At 40.7% G+C, this 14,563-nt stretch overlaps 1 pseudogene; it reads right to left on the minus strand.

Annotated features, from left to right (window-relative positions):
• Window positions 1–4,745: 4,745 nt before the first annotated feature.
• Window positions 4,746–7,529, minus strand: LOC140498461 (ATP-dependent RNA helicase DDX42 pseudogene; annotated as a pseudogene).
• Between the last annotated feature and the right edge of the window lie 7,034 nt (window positions 7,530–14,563).

The following is a 14,563-nucleotide window of genomic DNA, read 5'->3' on the forward strand; positions in this document are numbered from 1 at the left end:
ACCTTTTAATAAGCATTGGATCAACAAAAATTTTGTCTTCCTTTTTCAGATTTTTAGAAGGGCAGTTATGAGATTTAGATGACCCAAATTTCTTTAAAAGCTACCCAAGAAAGTCTAAACTAATGAATTGTATTTCTCTTAATAAATTTCCCTGTAGTAATCAGAGACATTCAAGTCATTCCACTGACCTTAGGGCTATGCTGAACATTGAGATCATTTCTTTCTAAAACAAGCACTGTAGCATCAAACTCTTAGAAGGCCTTGCTAAGGACTTTACCAGTGAGGAGAGGAAATGTAGGGTTTTCTCAGGTCTGGTCCTCTTATATATCTTATCTGCTGTAATTACCCGATATCATTAAGGACAGCCATGATGGAAAAGGAATATCACACAAGGATGACCTGAAGAATAAATATAGGAAGCTAGGTGGTGCCATGGATAGCTCACTGGGCCTGGAGTCAAGAAGACCTGAGTTCAAATCCTGCCTCAGACACTTACATAGCTTTGTGATGTTGGGCAAGTCACTTAACCCTGTTTGCCTCAGTTCCTTATCTGTAAAATTGAGACACACTAGAGAAGAAAATGGCAAACCACCCCATTATCTTTGCTGAGAAAACCTCCAATAGGGTCACCATGAGTCAGATGCAACTGAATGACCAAGCAATATACAACAACAATAACTAGAATAGCAAAGCATGATGTTCTAGAATTCAAGGCTTGTCTGTAAACATTTTCACTAATTTGGACTTTTTTCCCCACCAGCTCCCCAAAACAATTGGCATTATAGAAATACTGGATTTAGAATCAGAGGACCCAGGATCAAATTCCACATCTGCTTGATTCTGAGCAACTCACACCTTCCTTGGGCCCCAGTTTCTTCAACTGTAAAATGAGGAAGTTTTACTAGATGGCCTCCAAGGTCCCTGACACCTCTAAATCTATGATCCTATGAACAGTTTTCAAAGCAACATTCAGATATTCCTCCTTTTTAAGGCAATTCTGTGTTCTACAGATGTGGAATACTCAAACAAGAAAACATATCCAGTAGGTCTTCCAGCCAACCAGGTGCCAACTTGTTTTGAACGTACTGAAACTGAATCATTTTTCATTCTCCCTATTGAAGAATTCTTTGTTAATGTCATCTCACTACATCTCAGAGCATCTCCTTGTATTGCACTGAATAATTCCTCTCCTTCCTTGCAAGTTAAATACTTCAAATATTTATAGAACGTTGCTTGAACAGTCTAAGGCTTGTTTTGCTACTTATGGGATCTCTTCACCTTCCAAAATTGTTGTAAGAGCATAATTTTGAATCGTCCTTTACTCATGATTTCTTTAGGTTAGGTATTTGTGGGTGGCAACACTTTTAGCTGACACATCTACCTTCCTCTAGAACTGCAGCTTCTCTCCTAGTAGCTTATTCTGAGCTTCCAGGTGATTAGTGAGCTCTGCCCAGCTGAGGAGGGGCAAAGGGTGTGAAAAATATTCAAAATGGAGTGCTGCAGATGTTCCCTCAAACAGAATACTAGCAGCACTTGCTGCCAGACATCCAAGTGTAACCTCAGTTAGCTGGAATTCTCTAGGTAAGGGGCATAGTGAACTCTCATGCTTTTTATATATAGGGTTAAAGTTAGTAATGATCAGGGTCCATCCATATCCAGAGTCTCTTTGGTTGGAGTCTCTTTACCCCTACCTGTAGGCTTAGGCTTACATCAAACCTTGGGATTAATTGACCCCAAGACAGGGAGACCCATAGCTCAGGTGTTTAGCATCAAATTCCTCTTACAACTACTCCAAATCTAACCTTGAGACCTGGCTTTAGCAAGTGAGTTCTGACCTTGGCCAATGGCACCCAGTGTCCATCTTATAACCCTTTCTTGATCATTGAATTCCAAGCCCTTCTCTTCATGTACTAAAGCTACAGGACCGAGGTTCTGTTTTATTCTTATCAGGTTTTTTTTTCCCTTGAGGATTAGTCTTGTCCTGAACCACAGCTCTTGGGCCAGCATTCACCTCACTATTGTGATTCTCTGTTCCACTCACCAGCTACTGACAATGCCAACATTTTGCATCTCTGGTTCTCTACTTATTTCCTGCTGCCATAGTCTCCTGAGTGAAGAATTTAAAAGCAACTCACATGAAAATAGTGTTGTATGGTTTATAAAGCATTTTTCTAAAGTTTATTAAGTTCAATATAATTTGAGAAAAAGGTGCTATACATTTTGTTACTCAATAGTTTCAGTTGTGTCCAACTCTCCATGACCCCATTTCAGGATTTTCTTGGCAAAGATACTGGAGTGGTTTGCCATTTCCTTCTCTGGCTCATTCCTTATATTAGGAATTTTTTTGGTTTCCTTCTCTTCCTCACATGAAGAAACTGAGGCAAATAGAGTTAAGTGACTTTCCCAGGGTCACACAGCTAGTAAGTATTTAAGACTAGATTTAAACTCAGGAGAGTCTTCCTGACTGCAAGGCTAGCACTCTATTCACTGTGCCACCTAGCTGACACACAACTATAGATGATGTCAATTTGTAGTTTTCCAAGTCAATATGCAGTTCAGGGATCTTTTTCTTTCTCTCTTTTTTGGTATAACAAATTTATTTTATTTGCAATTTATGGAACAATCCCACAAACAAAAGGACCTAATGGTTTGGGAATTTGAGTTTTCCAGTTTGGGAGAGAAGAGAAAGTTGAAAATATATGAGTAAGGTAATGGATTAAGGAATACTTGCTTCTTGGTAGTAAAACATGAGTGTTTGTCTTTAGCTGAGATCAGTTTTTTCTACTTATGTTCTAAGCTAGGCCTAACTCAGGTCAATCTAGTGATTCTGGATTGGAATGCAATGAAACATTGGTAGGCTATACATTTAGTTACCATAAGAATAAAAAAGAAATAACTATTAATTTAAATATTTTTCTTTTTTATATAAGCTTATTTATTTTAGTTTTCAATATTCACTTGTATGAGATTTTTAGTTTCACATTTTTTCTCCCTCTCTCCCTTCCCTTCCCCCTCCCTAAGACTGCAAGCAATCTGATAGAGGCTATACATGTACAATCATATTAAATAGATTTCCCCACTAATCATGTTGCAAAAGAAGAGTCAAAAACAAAGGGAAAAACCACAAGAAAGAAAAAAAAAGAGAGGAAAAGAGAAAATAGTATGTTTTAATCTGCATTCCTACTCCATAGTTCTTTCTTTGGATGTTGGATAGCATTTCCATCATGAGCCTTTTGGAACTGTCTTAGATCACTGTATCGTTATGAAGAGCCAAGTCTATCAAAGTTGATCATCACACAATGTTGTTGTTATATGTATAATGTTCTCCTAGTTCCTCCCACTTCACTCAGCATCAGTTTATTTAAGTCTTTCCAGGTTTTTCTGAAATCTGCCTGCTCATCATTTCTTATAGCACAATAGTATTGCATTACATTCATATACCATTACTTGTTCAGCCATTCCCAATTGATGACTATCCCCTCAATTTCCAATTTTTTTTTTTTTTTGGTCACTACTAAAAGAACTGCTATAAATATTTACATATGAGTCCTTTTCCCTCTTTGGGATACAGACCTAGTAGTGGTATTGCTAGATCAAATGGTATGCACAGTTTTATAGTCCCTTTGGGCATAATTCTAAATTACTTTCCAGAATGGCTGGATCAGTTCATAACTCCACCAACAATCCATTAATGTTCCAATTCTCCCACATCTTCTCCAACACTTATCATTTCCCTTTTCTGCCATATTAGTCAATTTGATAGATGTGAGGTAGTACCTCAGAGTTGTTTTGGTTTGTATTTCTCTAATCAATAGCGATTGAGCATTTTTATATGACTATAAATAGCTTTAATTTCTTTTCTTCTCCCAGTAATAAACATTTATTAGAGCAAGCAAAAAGGAATGTATATCTGAAAGAAACCTTCACAAGTGTCACAAAATCTGGAAGTTCTGGATACTTTTATAAACAAAATGAAACAAATCATTTCAGCAAAAAGGTTATTGTAGCAAAAGTTAAAAAAAAGATAATATACAACAAAATCAGATTTTAAAAACTGCTGAGGTTTATTTTTAATTAAAAAGCATCTTCGGTATAGGGAACAATTTACTTTCCTAATCACAGTGGCTCTGGGCACAGCTTGTCAGGAACAGCTTCCCACTCTCCCATGTATCTGAAGTTTCTCAAATGACCTGGCACATCTGTAACCATGTCAAAAACTTCTGAGGTTGTGCTTGCCTGCTGCCATTTGTGGAATCCAAAACTCAAAGTTCAGAGGGCCTGCCCACCAGAAAAGAGAAGAAAATCTGTTAGGAGTTGGAACAAAGACAAAAACTACAGAGCACAGATCTGTACTCCACAGTTAGCTTTCAGGTCAACCTGAACTGGCCCCCCTCAACACCAAAATAGGATTTCAGGAGCAGATACAGCTCTTAAGTCTCTCAGAACATACCAGAAGCTCCATCCTAGCCACAGCTCTAGCTCTCCCTGTGGCTTGAAACATGAGGGTTCAACACAAAAATGAGGACCAAAACAGCTTCAAAGGAAGCTTATGAAAAATGATTCTAAAGAAGGGGGGATTTTATTTCTAGGTCCTGGCTATTGATGTCCCTTATTAGGAGCTGGGGAGCTTTACATTTCAGATTTATGGGCCCCAACTTATCCCCCAGGACACAGTCATTTATGAAAAAGAAATCCTTAAAAAAAATACACTCCACCCATCCATTCCATACTTTTGCACATAACCTCTAACTGTCCCATCAACTCTTCTTGCTTTTGGGTGGCTCAGGCACAACAAAGCCTGAGCTGTCTTGTCTGTCTTCAAGTCCACCTTGCTGACCATCTTGTTGTCCATCCAGCTGTCCATCCTCTTGTCTGTCCTGCCATCTGTCTTACTCTCATGGGCACAAACCTCTTTCCTGCTCTTTCCATTCTGACCATCACTCCCAACCCAGTTTTCCCCATGGAGACTACCACTGGAATGTCTGTTCTCTCTGTGCTGGTAACCACCTCCATGCCAGGCACTGCTTTCTGGATGGCGGTATCCATCACCATACTGGCCCCCTCCATGATGTGGACCATCACCGTGGCAATTACCACTGTCTCCATGGCTATGACGACTACTACCTCGGTTCTCTGGGTATCATTCTCTCTTCCCATTACCACTGCCACTACCAATTCCTTCTTGGCTGTTGCTCCCAGAGGATGAGTTGTTGAGACCCTGGGTTTCAGTAGGTAAGTACACTCCTGGAACACTGCTAAGGTTCCCAGCAATTGCAAAACCCATGATGCTCTTGGTAGTTGTGGCAATCGAGCTGTCAGAATTGGTATGGCCCTGTTGGGCTAAATTACTTGGGACAGAATTCAAGCTCCTTGCACTGGTCTACCCACTTACTCCAGCAGCAAAGCTCCCAGCTTTCTGGTTGCTTAAACTGGCAGCAACAAAATGGCTCTTGTACTGTGACTGCAAAGCTGCTTTCATTGCAGTCAGGTGGTTTCCCATTGCTCTTCTGGAGGGCTTATAGGCTTCATAGTTACTCATCATGTTGCTGTTGTTTCCTCAGTCTGTGTTCTCAGAGCCTAGACCAGGTCATTCTCTGTAGCCAAGGCCTCCACAAACAATGTTCAGTTTTTTTCCCTTCCCTCCTTTGAATCGAGATTTCTGCAACCAGGCATTCTGCATTGCTAGGTCCAGAAGTTCCTTGGTAACATGTTGATTGGCCCCTTCCATGTTCCTGACAAGTTCATCCGGAAAAACTACTGTCCTTGGAAGTCAAGAGAGTATACGCCATATCCTTCTTGCCTGCTCAGCCTATCCAGCCAATTCTGTGTGTATGGATGTCAATGTCCCAAGCCATGCCATAGTTGATGACAGTCTTAATCAAAGGAATGTCCAAACCACGGGCTGCAACATCTGTAGCCACAAGAACTAGGATGCCCTTTCTCTTAAAATCTGAAATGACCGTGTTCCTTTCACTTTGATCTATGTCCCCATGGAGCAGCCCCAGATTGTGAACTTCCTGCCTTAGGTTGTTAGCTAGTTCATCAGCATTGGCTTTCTTAGTTACAAACAAGAGCACCCTTCCTGAAGCCGTGAATTCCACCAGATTCTGAGTGAGCCAGTTCCATTTACTGGGTCCAGAGTGAAGAATTTCCACATGTGAGTCACATCTTCATTCTCCTCTCCAGTGTTTCCCTGCACCACTCGGATAGGATCAATCAAAATATCTTGGGCTAGTTTTTCAACCTTTTTCTGGAAAGTGGCACTGAATAAAAGAGCCTATCAGGATGGACATGACTGGCTATGGATAGCACCTGATACTCAAAACCCATGTCAAACACTCTATCAGCTTCATCAAACATAAGGTAAGAGACTCTTTGGAGATTCGTAGCTTTCTTCTTCACATGATCAATTAGCCGACCTGGGGTACAGATGACAATCTCAGCTCCTTGTTCTCACATGCTTCCTCCTCCATACACCACCATATATCGAAGATTGTATGCTTTCCCAAACCGCTTACATTCTACATGGATCTGTTGACACAGCTCCCTGGTAGGGCACACAATCACTGCAATGGGTCCATCCCCTGGATCTAATTCCTTTTGATCCATGATGTGAATCAACATGGGCCAGATGAAGGCTGCAGTTTTCCTACTTCCTGTTTTGGCAATGCCAATCATGTCTCTCCCACTAAGTGCTACTGGAACACCCTGACACTGGATGGGAGCAGGCTGTGTATACTCAGATTTCTGAATCTGATGCATAAGTTGCTCATCAAAACCAAAGTGAGCAAAACTACTTCCAGGTCTGGGTGGAGCAGCACCAGAGACCCGGAGATTGAGCTTATGTCAGAAATCTATTGTTATTTCTTCATGTTCATTGTAGAAATTTTTTTCCAATGGTGGATAGTCAGTCTCTGAATGATCAATAGGAGGAAGCGGATCAATGACTTTTTTGGAGGGTGCAATGGGATTTCCATCACTGTCATACTCCAAGTAATCTTCTTCCTCTTCCTGAATCACACCAGCAGTAGGGTTTTCTGCCATGTATCAAAAATAAGCTTCTTGGTCATCTTCCTCTTCAATGTAATCTCAAATACCCTTCACATTTTTTCTTTCCCTATCTTTTTCTTCAAGTCTCTTAATGTCTGAGCTGCTTGATCCTCTACTTTAGCCATGAACTCTTCCAGGGGATCATCACCATCAGAGTCTGCTGACTTGGAATGGAATTGCAGGCAGGTAGGTGAATTTTCATCAGCAGTGTAAGTCAAACCGACAATGCTAGAGTCTTCTTCATCATCTTCAAAATAAGCATTTTCTTCAAACTTTGCTCGCTTAGATCCAATGTTATGGAAAGAGGGGAGCTGTGGTGGAGCTGACCTCCCAAACTCTGCTGAAGAGCCGGTTGCCTCAAAGGCACTATGGGACCGTTGTGGGAGCTTCGGTCCTTCCTTTTTTCCCGCAGCAGCAATGGTAAATCCACCAAACCCAAATCCCTTCTTGGTGCTAGGACCACCTTTGTTCCAAATCATGGTGTAAGGATGATTTACCTTTCAGTCAACAAATATCCTCTTCTTTGTGCCCAGTTAGAGCCGCTATAGTCACAGAAGAGTCTGCTGATCGGGCACTTGGTCTCCGTGGGCTCGGTTTCGGTCTCAGTGAGTTGGGTCTCCTTGCACTGTGTCTCCTTGTGCTAGGTCTCTGTGTGCGTGGGGCTCTGCATCGCAGTCTCCGTTCCTCAGTCCTGGTGGGTGCTAGCCATTCTTCACCTTCGGTCATACCTGTTCTTGGGATGGAGGGGCACAGGGCAGTACGTAAATCTTACCTGTGCGATGAACGGGATGCTGGGAGAGGGGAGGAGCCTAAGACCTCACTTGCCCTGTTGGGGGAGGAGGATGAGGGTCTGGGAGGAGGGAGGGGAACTCTTGGTCAAGGAATTTCATAATATGCCCTAAAAAGGATAAGTAGGTAGATCCAGGTCTGGAGAAAGAGCCAAGTTATTCCTAATCCAGTCAAAAGTTAAAAGAAAAACAAATTTCCACCCCATGTTAATACATATGTACAGTCAGATTTCCCATTCCCTGCCCACTCCTGCGGGGCATGGCTGTTTTCCCATTAACCATTTTTAACCTCAGCCCCCACCTGCTGGAGTCCGGGATGAGGGCCATAACCCACCACTTTAATTTCTTTATCTGAAAACTGCCTGTTCATGTCCTTTGACCAGGTATCAATTGGGGAATGACTTGTGTTCTTATATATTTGACTCCGTTCTCTATATATTTTAGAAATGAGGCCTTTATCAGAAACACTGGCTGTAAAATTGTTTCCCAGCTTTCTGCTTTCCTTCTAATCTTGATTGCATTAGCTTTATTTATGCAAAAACCTTTTTAATTTAATGTAATCAAAACCATCCATTTTGCATTTCATAATGTTCTCTCTTTCTTGTTTGGTCTATTAATTTAAATAGTTGCTGCTCCTCTCAAAATACTGGATCAGAAAGCCTTCCTCTAGTAAGAATTCCACCAAACTTCCTCTGAAGCAGCTTCCCATAGAATGGGTTTTTATGCCTCAAGCAACAACCAGATGCCAATGACCAGTTCATGCCCTAGTACTCCTAAGCAATCAATCCCAGATAATGGTCTTCTTGCCTCCTTAAAAGGAAGCCACTCTGTCCCATATTATACTAATTCCCTCGTTATAAGTCAAACAGCACACAGATATTTTTGCATGCAGTAAGTATTACATGTACAAAATGCAGCGAAAAAACTATCAAACACAAGTGGAAATCCAGTAATGGAAAGGGGTGTTTTGTTCAGTACTGAGCCTCAAATATTGGAAGTATTGCATCAGAGGTCCAGGGTCCAGTATACTAGAGTTCCTGTATTAAAGAGGGGAATTAAATTTGATGAACCACCACCCAATGCTAAATTCTTTTATTCTATGAATGGAATTATTTCAAGCCGTATCAAAAATAGGGCATTTTCTAGGTCTTATAAATAGATTTTTTTAGACTAACCCCTTCTTTTCCTATGCATTTTACTTGCACAATGGCCTTTTCACAGTCCTCCTTCTTGACCTCTCTGCAGTATTTAGTAATATTAATCACCCCTTCCTTCTGGTTATTCTCTCTTCTCTGGAATTTTGTGACACTTCTCTGGCATGGCTATGTCATTATGGTTATCAGGATGATTTTTCTCTCATCTCTGCAAATTTGATATCAAAATCCATTCCCCTGTGTGAGAGAAGATTCTGTCCTAGACCTTCTCTTCTCTCTTTACACTCTACATGCTCTATCTTCCTGGTGGCTTACATGGATTTAATTAGCAACTCTAGATAGATTACTTCCAAAACTATATACTTAGCTTTCACGTCTCTCTTAATATGCATCTCCAATTGCCTGTTTGAAATCTTCATCTGACTAGCCCAAAGAGATGTCAAACCCACCAGTTCAAATCCCAACTCGCTCTCTTTCTCCCTAATTCTACCCATCCTAATCTCTGTTTCTCTTGAGGGTACCACAATTCTTCTAGTTACACAATTCACAATCTAGAGCTTTTCCCACCCGTCTACTCATCTCCCATGTCAAATCAGTTAGCAGTTCCTCCTCAACTTAATTTTCCTCTGTCCCCTCTTTCTACTCACAACCAAATCATATTAGTTCAGTCCTTGTGGCCTCTAGCCTTTCCCCTCTCCAGGCCTCTTCCACACTACAGGCAAACTGATATTCCAAAGTGTAGATCTATGTCACTCTTCTGCTTAAGAAAATTCAGTGGCTCCTGTAACAAACAGTAAGCACCCAGACATACATGAGAGTCCGGCTATCACAGATCTACATTTCTTCTTTTAGAATGCTTTTCTTTTAAAGCAACTTTTGAGGGGTCAACTATCACTTTAATCAAGCACATATATCATTTACTTAGTTCCAGTGGAAAAGTCAGCACCTTGAACTTCAGAGAAAATACAGAGAAATCTAAATCAACAGGGCTTCCAAACTGACAGTAAGCAATACATATGTCATAAAGCAACAGACAGATGCAACTACCTAACCATATATTACCAGAGAGGAAAGCACCAACATCTGGGTTTTCAAAGCTGGGGACTACTTAGAGGCTTTCCAGAGTCTTACCTGGCACATAAAGCTTCTTCCAAAAACTAAGGTCCAAAGTAAAACCTCATCTCAGAATCTTTATACACTTTTTAGAGCCAGAGGGCATCACAACCCTTAAGAACCAGTGACTCATTAACAAAAGCATCCCATAGAATGGGTTTTTATGCCTCAAGCAACAACCAGATGCCAATAACCAGTTCATGCCCTAGTACTCCTAACCAATCAATCCCAGATAACCGTCTTCTTGCCTCCTTAAAAGGAAGCCACTCCGTCCTATATTATACCTATATGTGAACCTTCCTACAAATCTTCCCAGACGCATTAATGGATGGGGAAGATCTTCTTTAATCAAATTAAAATAATTAACAACACAAATACATATACTGTTTCTAGTTAAAGAAACTCTTGTTTCTGTACTTTACTCCTAGTAAAACCTCCTGGTTGATAAAAGCAAGATTCAATCAGAGGCACTTGATTATACTAAAACAAAAATAGCAAAGTTCCTACTTTGCTTGCCATTATAGCTCCCCATTGCCTTTAGGATAAAAGACTAATTCTTCCATTGGCATTTAGAGCCCCTTGCAGAAGACTGACTCCAGTCTGTCCTTACAGAGTAATTACATGTTACTCCCAACTCACACACACTATTCTCCAGACAAGCTGGCCTATTGCTATTCCCTGTAAAGAACATTCTCCTGCTTTGCACACTGTCCTCAGTGCCCGGAATGCTCTGTCACCACCTCTATCTCTTAGAATCCCTAATTCAATTTAATTTGGTTCAAATGCCACCTCTTTCCTCAGTCCTTGAATTATGAGTACCACCCTACCCCAACACTATGTATTTATTTGTCTCATTTTTGTATTATAATCATCAATGTCTATCACAGATCCTGGTATATAATAGGCACTTCATAAATTCAGAATACAGGGGCAGCTAGGTGGAGCAGTGGATAGAGTGCCAGGCCTGACATCAAGATGACTCTTCTTCCTGAACTCAAATCCAGCCTCAGATACTTACTAGCAGTCTGACTCTGGGCATGTCACTTAACCCTGTTTGCCTCAGTTTCTTCATCTGTAAAATGATCTGGTGAAGGAAATAGCAAACCTCTCCAATATCTATACCAAGAAAACCTCAAATGAACTGACAAAGAAATACAACTAAAAACAACTGAACAATTTGAAACACATCTCAGAAAGACAGTCATAACCGTGACATCATCTTTTCTCTCCCTTCCATAAAGTATGAATTAAGAATCTGGAAGTAGGGGTGCAGTTGGAAGGTAAAGAGAAAATAATCAGAGGTTTGGAGGATCTGGAGATAGGAAGGGCACTCACAAGGGATGAAAGGGGAAAGAGCCAATATCCCAACATTCTGGCTTCACAGTTTTGCTGAGGGCAGAGGGTAGGTGGAAAAACAGAAAAAAAAAATCTCAGCTTGATATAAGGAACTCTTTCCTGACAATTCCAGCTATCCCAAAGTACCATAGTCTGTCTTGGTGAATTACTCATTACTGGGGATTTTTAAACAGAAGCTAGATGACCATTTGTTTAGGACATTGTAAAAAGAATTGCCCTTTAGCTGTGGGATGGACTAGATGGAGCCTGAGGTCCTTTCCAGCTTTCAGATTCTATGGTATTTAACATCTCAGTAAAACCCCGACTACTGCGAATTCCAGCTTCCTCTTAGCCAATAATAGCTTGGCTTTTCCTTTTTGCTCCTTCTGGAAGGGGCTGCTGCCACCTTCACTTCCCTGCTGATTGTTCACAGGTGGCTGCCCTTATTTGTTCCCACCTGTTCAGTTTCTCCCAATGTCCAAACAGCTGTCCTGCGTGCCTGTGGGGAACAGCTCTCAGACTCATTAACACACACAGTCTCCTGAACAGTTACTACTAAAGATCTTCTGGATCCATCCCAGATGTATCACTTTATACCTGTCCAAATGACTTGCCATCAGCCAAATGATGACTTCTATTTCTCTAGCCTTCAAGGTTTCAAAACGCTTTCCTCACAACAACTCAGTAAGGTAGGGACTTCAAGGATAATTATCATCCTGGTTGCACATGTGATGAAAGCCAGGCTTAGAAGAAGTTAACAACTCAACTGTGGTTCCATTACTGAGTAAGTGACAGTCAATGTGCACACTTAGGTCTCCTCCTTCACAACCTACCACCCCCATGATTCAGTCACCAAGTAATATTCTCCTAAGCAAACTTCCCATCTTTCTATTGATGAGTTCCTTCTGGAGCCCCTATTTTATGAAGGGAGGCCATCTGTCTGCATTCTCCCTTGGACCTATTCCAGACTTTCTCAAAATTTCAAAACCATTCCCCTACACCAGGTAACCTCTTCCCCTCCACCCCCTTCAGATTCCTTTTGTAGTTTGTCTGTCGGTATTAGAATATGAGCTCCTTAAAAGCAAGAACTGGTGATGGTGGAGTGTGTGTGTGTGTGTGTGTGTGTGTGTGTGTGTGTGTGTTTATATTCTCATGGCTCAGTACAGTGCCTAGCACATACTGAGCATTTAATAAATGTTTTTATCTTTCTTCCCTTCTTCCTTCTTTCCTTCCCTTCCTTTCTCCTTTTCTCCCTCTCTCCCTTCTCTCCTTCCTCTTCCCCCCCCTTCTCCCCTTCCTCTTGTTCCTCTCTCTCCTCCCTCTTTCCCTTCCCTCCTTTCCTCCCTCTTCTCCTTTCCTTCCCCTTTGTCTTCTTCCATTCCACTCTCTCTTCTTCCTTGCTTTTCTCCCTCACTCTTTTCCTTCTTCAGCCCAGCTTGATAATCTTTACGTTGCCTACTTTTTAACGGAGCCTTCCACATTTCCTTCTGTGCCCTTCTTCTGCCTCTTGGGTTTTGGCTCTTCTGGTTCCCAGTCCTGTGCTCTTTTTACTAACACTTACTCCATCCACAGAATGACACTTCTCACTACATGTGGAAAAGTAAATCTGGGTCAGGCATTCAAGTGGGGAGCTCAAGGAAGCCCAGGGCAATGCCTCACCCACCTTTATGCCCTTTCTTCAGATTTCAAGGCTTCCCACTTCCCTCTCCCTTTATTCTCCTACCCTCTTTTATAGGGGTTAATTCCAAAAACACTTATTAAATTAATTACTGATTGTGTACCCTTCCCAGGGCCTTTCCCCCATTAAAAAAAAAATTTATACTTATTAGTCTAAATGAATCTCTAATTGGAGAAAATTCAGGTATGAAAAAGTGAAGAATTTCAGACAATAGGAGGAAGTATGGAGGCAATAAAGGGGAATGGAAAGAGAACAGTATTGACTGGCAAACGAGAGACCTGATGTCAAGTCCTAGTTCTCCTCTTTCGTTCGGTCCAGCATTTATTTAGTACCCACTATGTTTCAGGCATTATTATGCTAAGTGCTGGGGTACAAAGACAGAAAGAAACTATTCCTGCCTTCAAGGAGCTTAGAGTTTACATGTTCATGGGGTGGTAGAAAGAAATGTACATAGAAAATTAAATGTGAAATATATACAAAATAATTTCTGGGATGAAACCTCAGGAAGAAAGGGATGGAATCAAGATAAACTTCCAAAAGGAAATTATGTCCCTTGTTTTGAGTTTCAAAGAAACTTAAGAAATCTGTATGGTGGAGGTGAGGAAGGAGTGCGTTCCTAGTTTAGGTGATTGTTATCTTTTGGTTGTGCTTTTATTCAGTTGTTTCAGTCATGTCCAACTCTTTGTGATGCTATTTAGAGTTTTCTTGGCAAAGGTATTGAAGTGGTTTGCCATTTCCTTCTCCAGCTTATTTTACAGATGAGGAAAGTGAGGCAAACAAGGTTAAGTGACTTGCCCAGGGTCACACAGCTAAGAAGTATCCTAGACATAATTTGAACTCAGGAAGATGAATCTTTCTGACTAGAGGCCCAGTACTCTATGCATTGTGCCATCTAACATTCCCTTGCCTATAGTACTTAAGTGACTTATTCAGTTCATATAATATATTCATTATGGATGCATGATTTAAATTTGCGTCTTATTGACTCAAAGACCAGCTCTCAATCTTCTTTACTACAATACATCATATATAGTTTAAAACAACAAAAGAAAAGCTTCAAGAAGATATTGACAGTAATATAAAACTAGTAGAGTCTAATAAGACTCTCCTCATTAGATAAATCTGGAAAGATAAACAAGAAGAAACATGTAGAGCAGAATGAATTGTTAAACTAATTTTGACTAACATGACAACTTCTCAATTATTAAAAGTATATTGGTAAAATACATATTTCTCAGCAGCTGTGTTACCTTTAAAAACTAACCATGCACTAGTACATAATCATAAACCACAGCATATAAAGGCAAATATAATAAATGCATTTGTAATATACCTTTGAGAGTGCTTCCAGAAGGTTTGGATATTAAACAAATGGATTTGGGGGTTAACTTTTAGCAGACAATTTCTCATCCCAGAATTTCCTAAACTTTGAAGAGGTTTCAGAT

This window comes from Notamacropus eugenii, chromosome 4, assembly GCF_028372415.1.
Source record: "Notamacropus eugenii isolate mMacEug1 chromosome 4, mMacEug1.pri_v2, whole genome shotgun sequence".
Lineage (NCBI taxonomy): Eukaryota > Metazoa > Chordata > Mammalia > Diprotodontia > Macropodidae > Notamacropus > Notamacropus eugenii.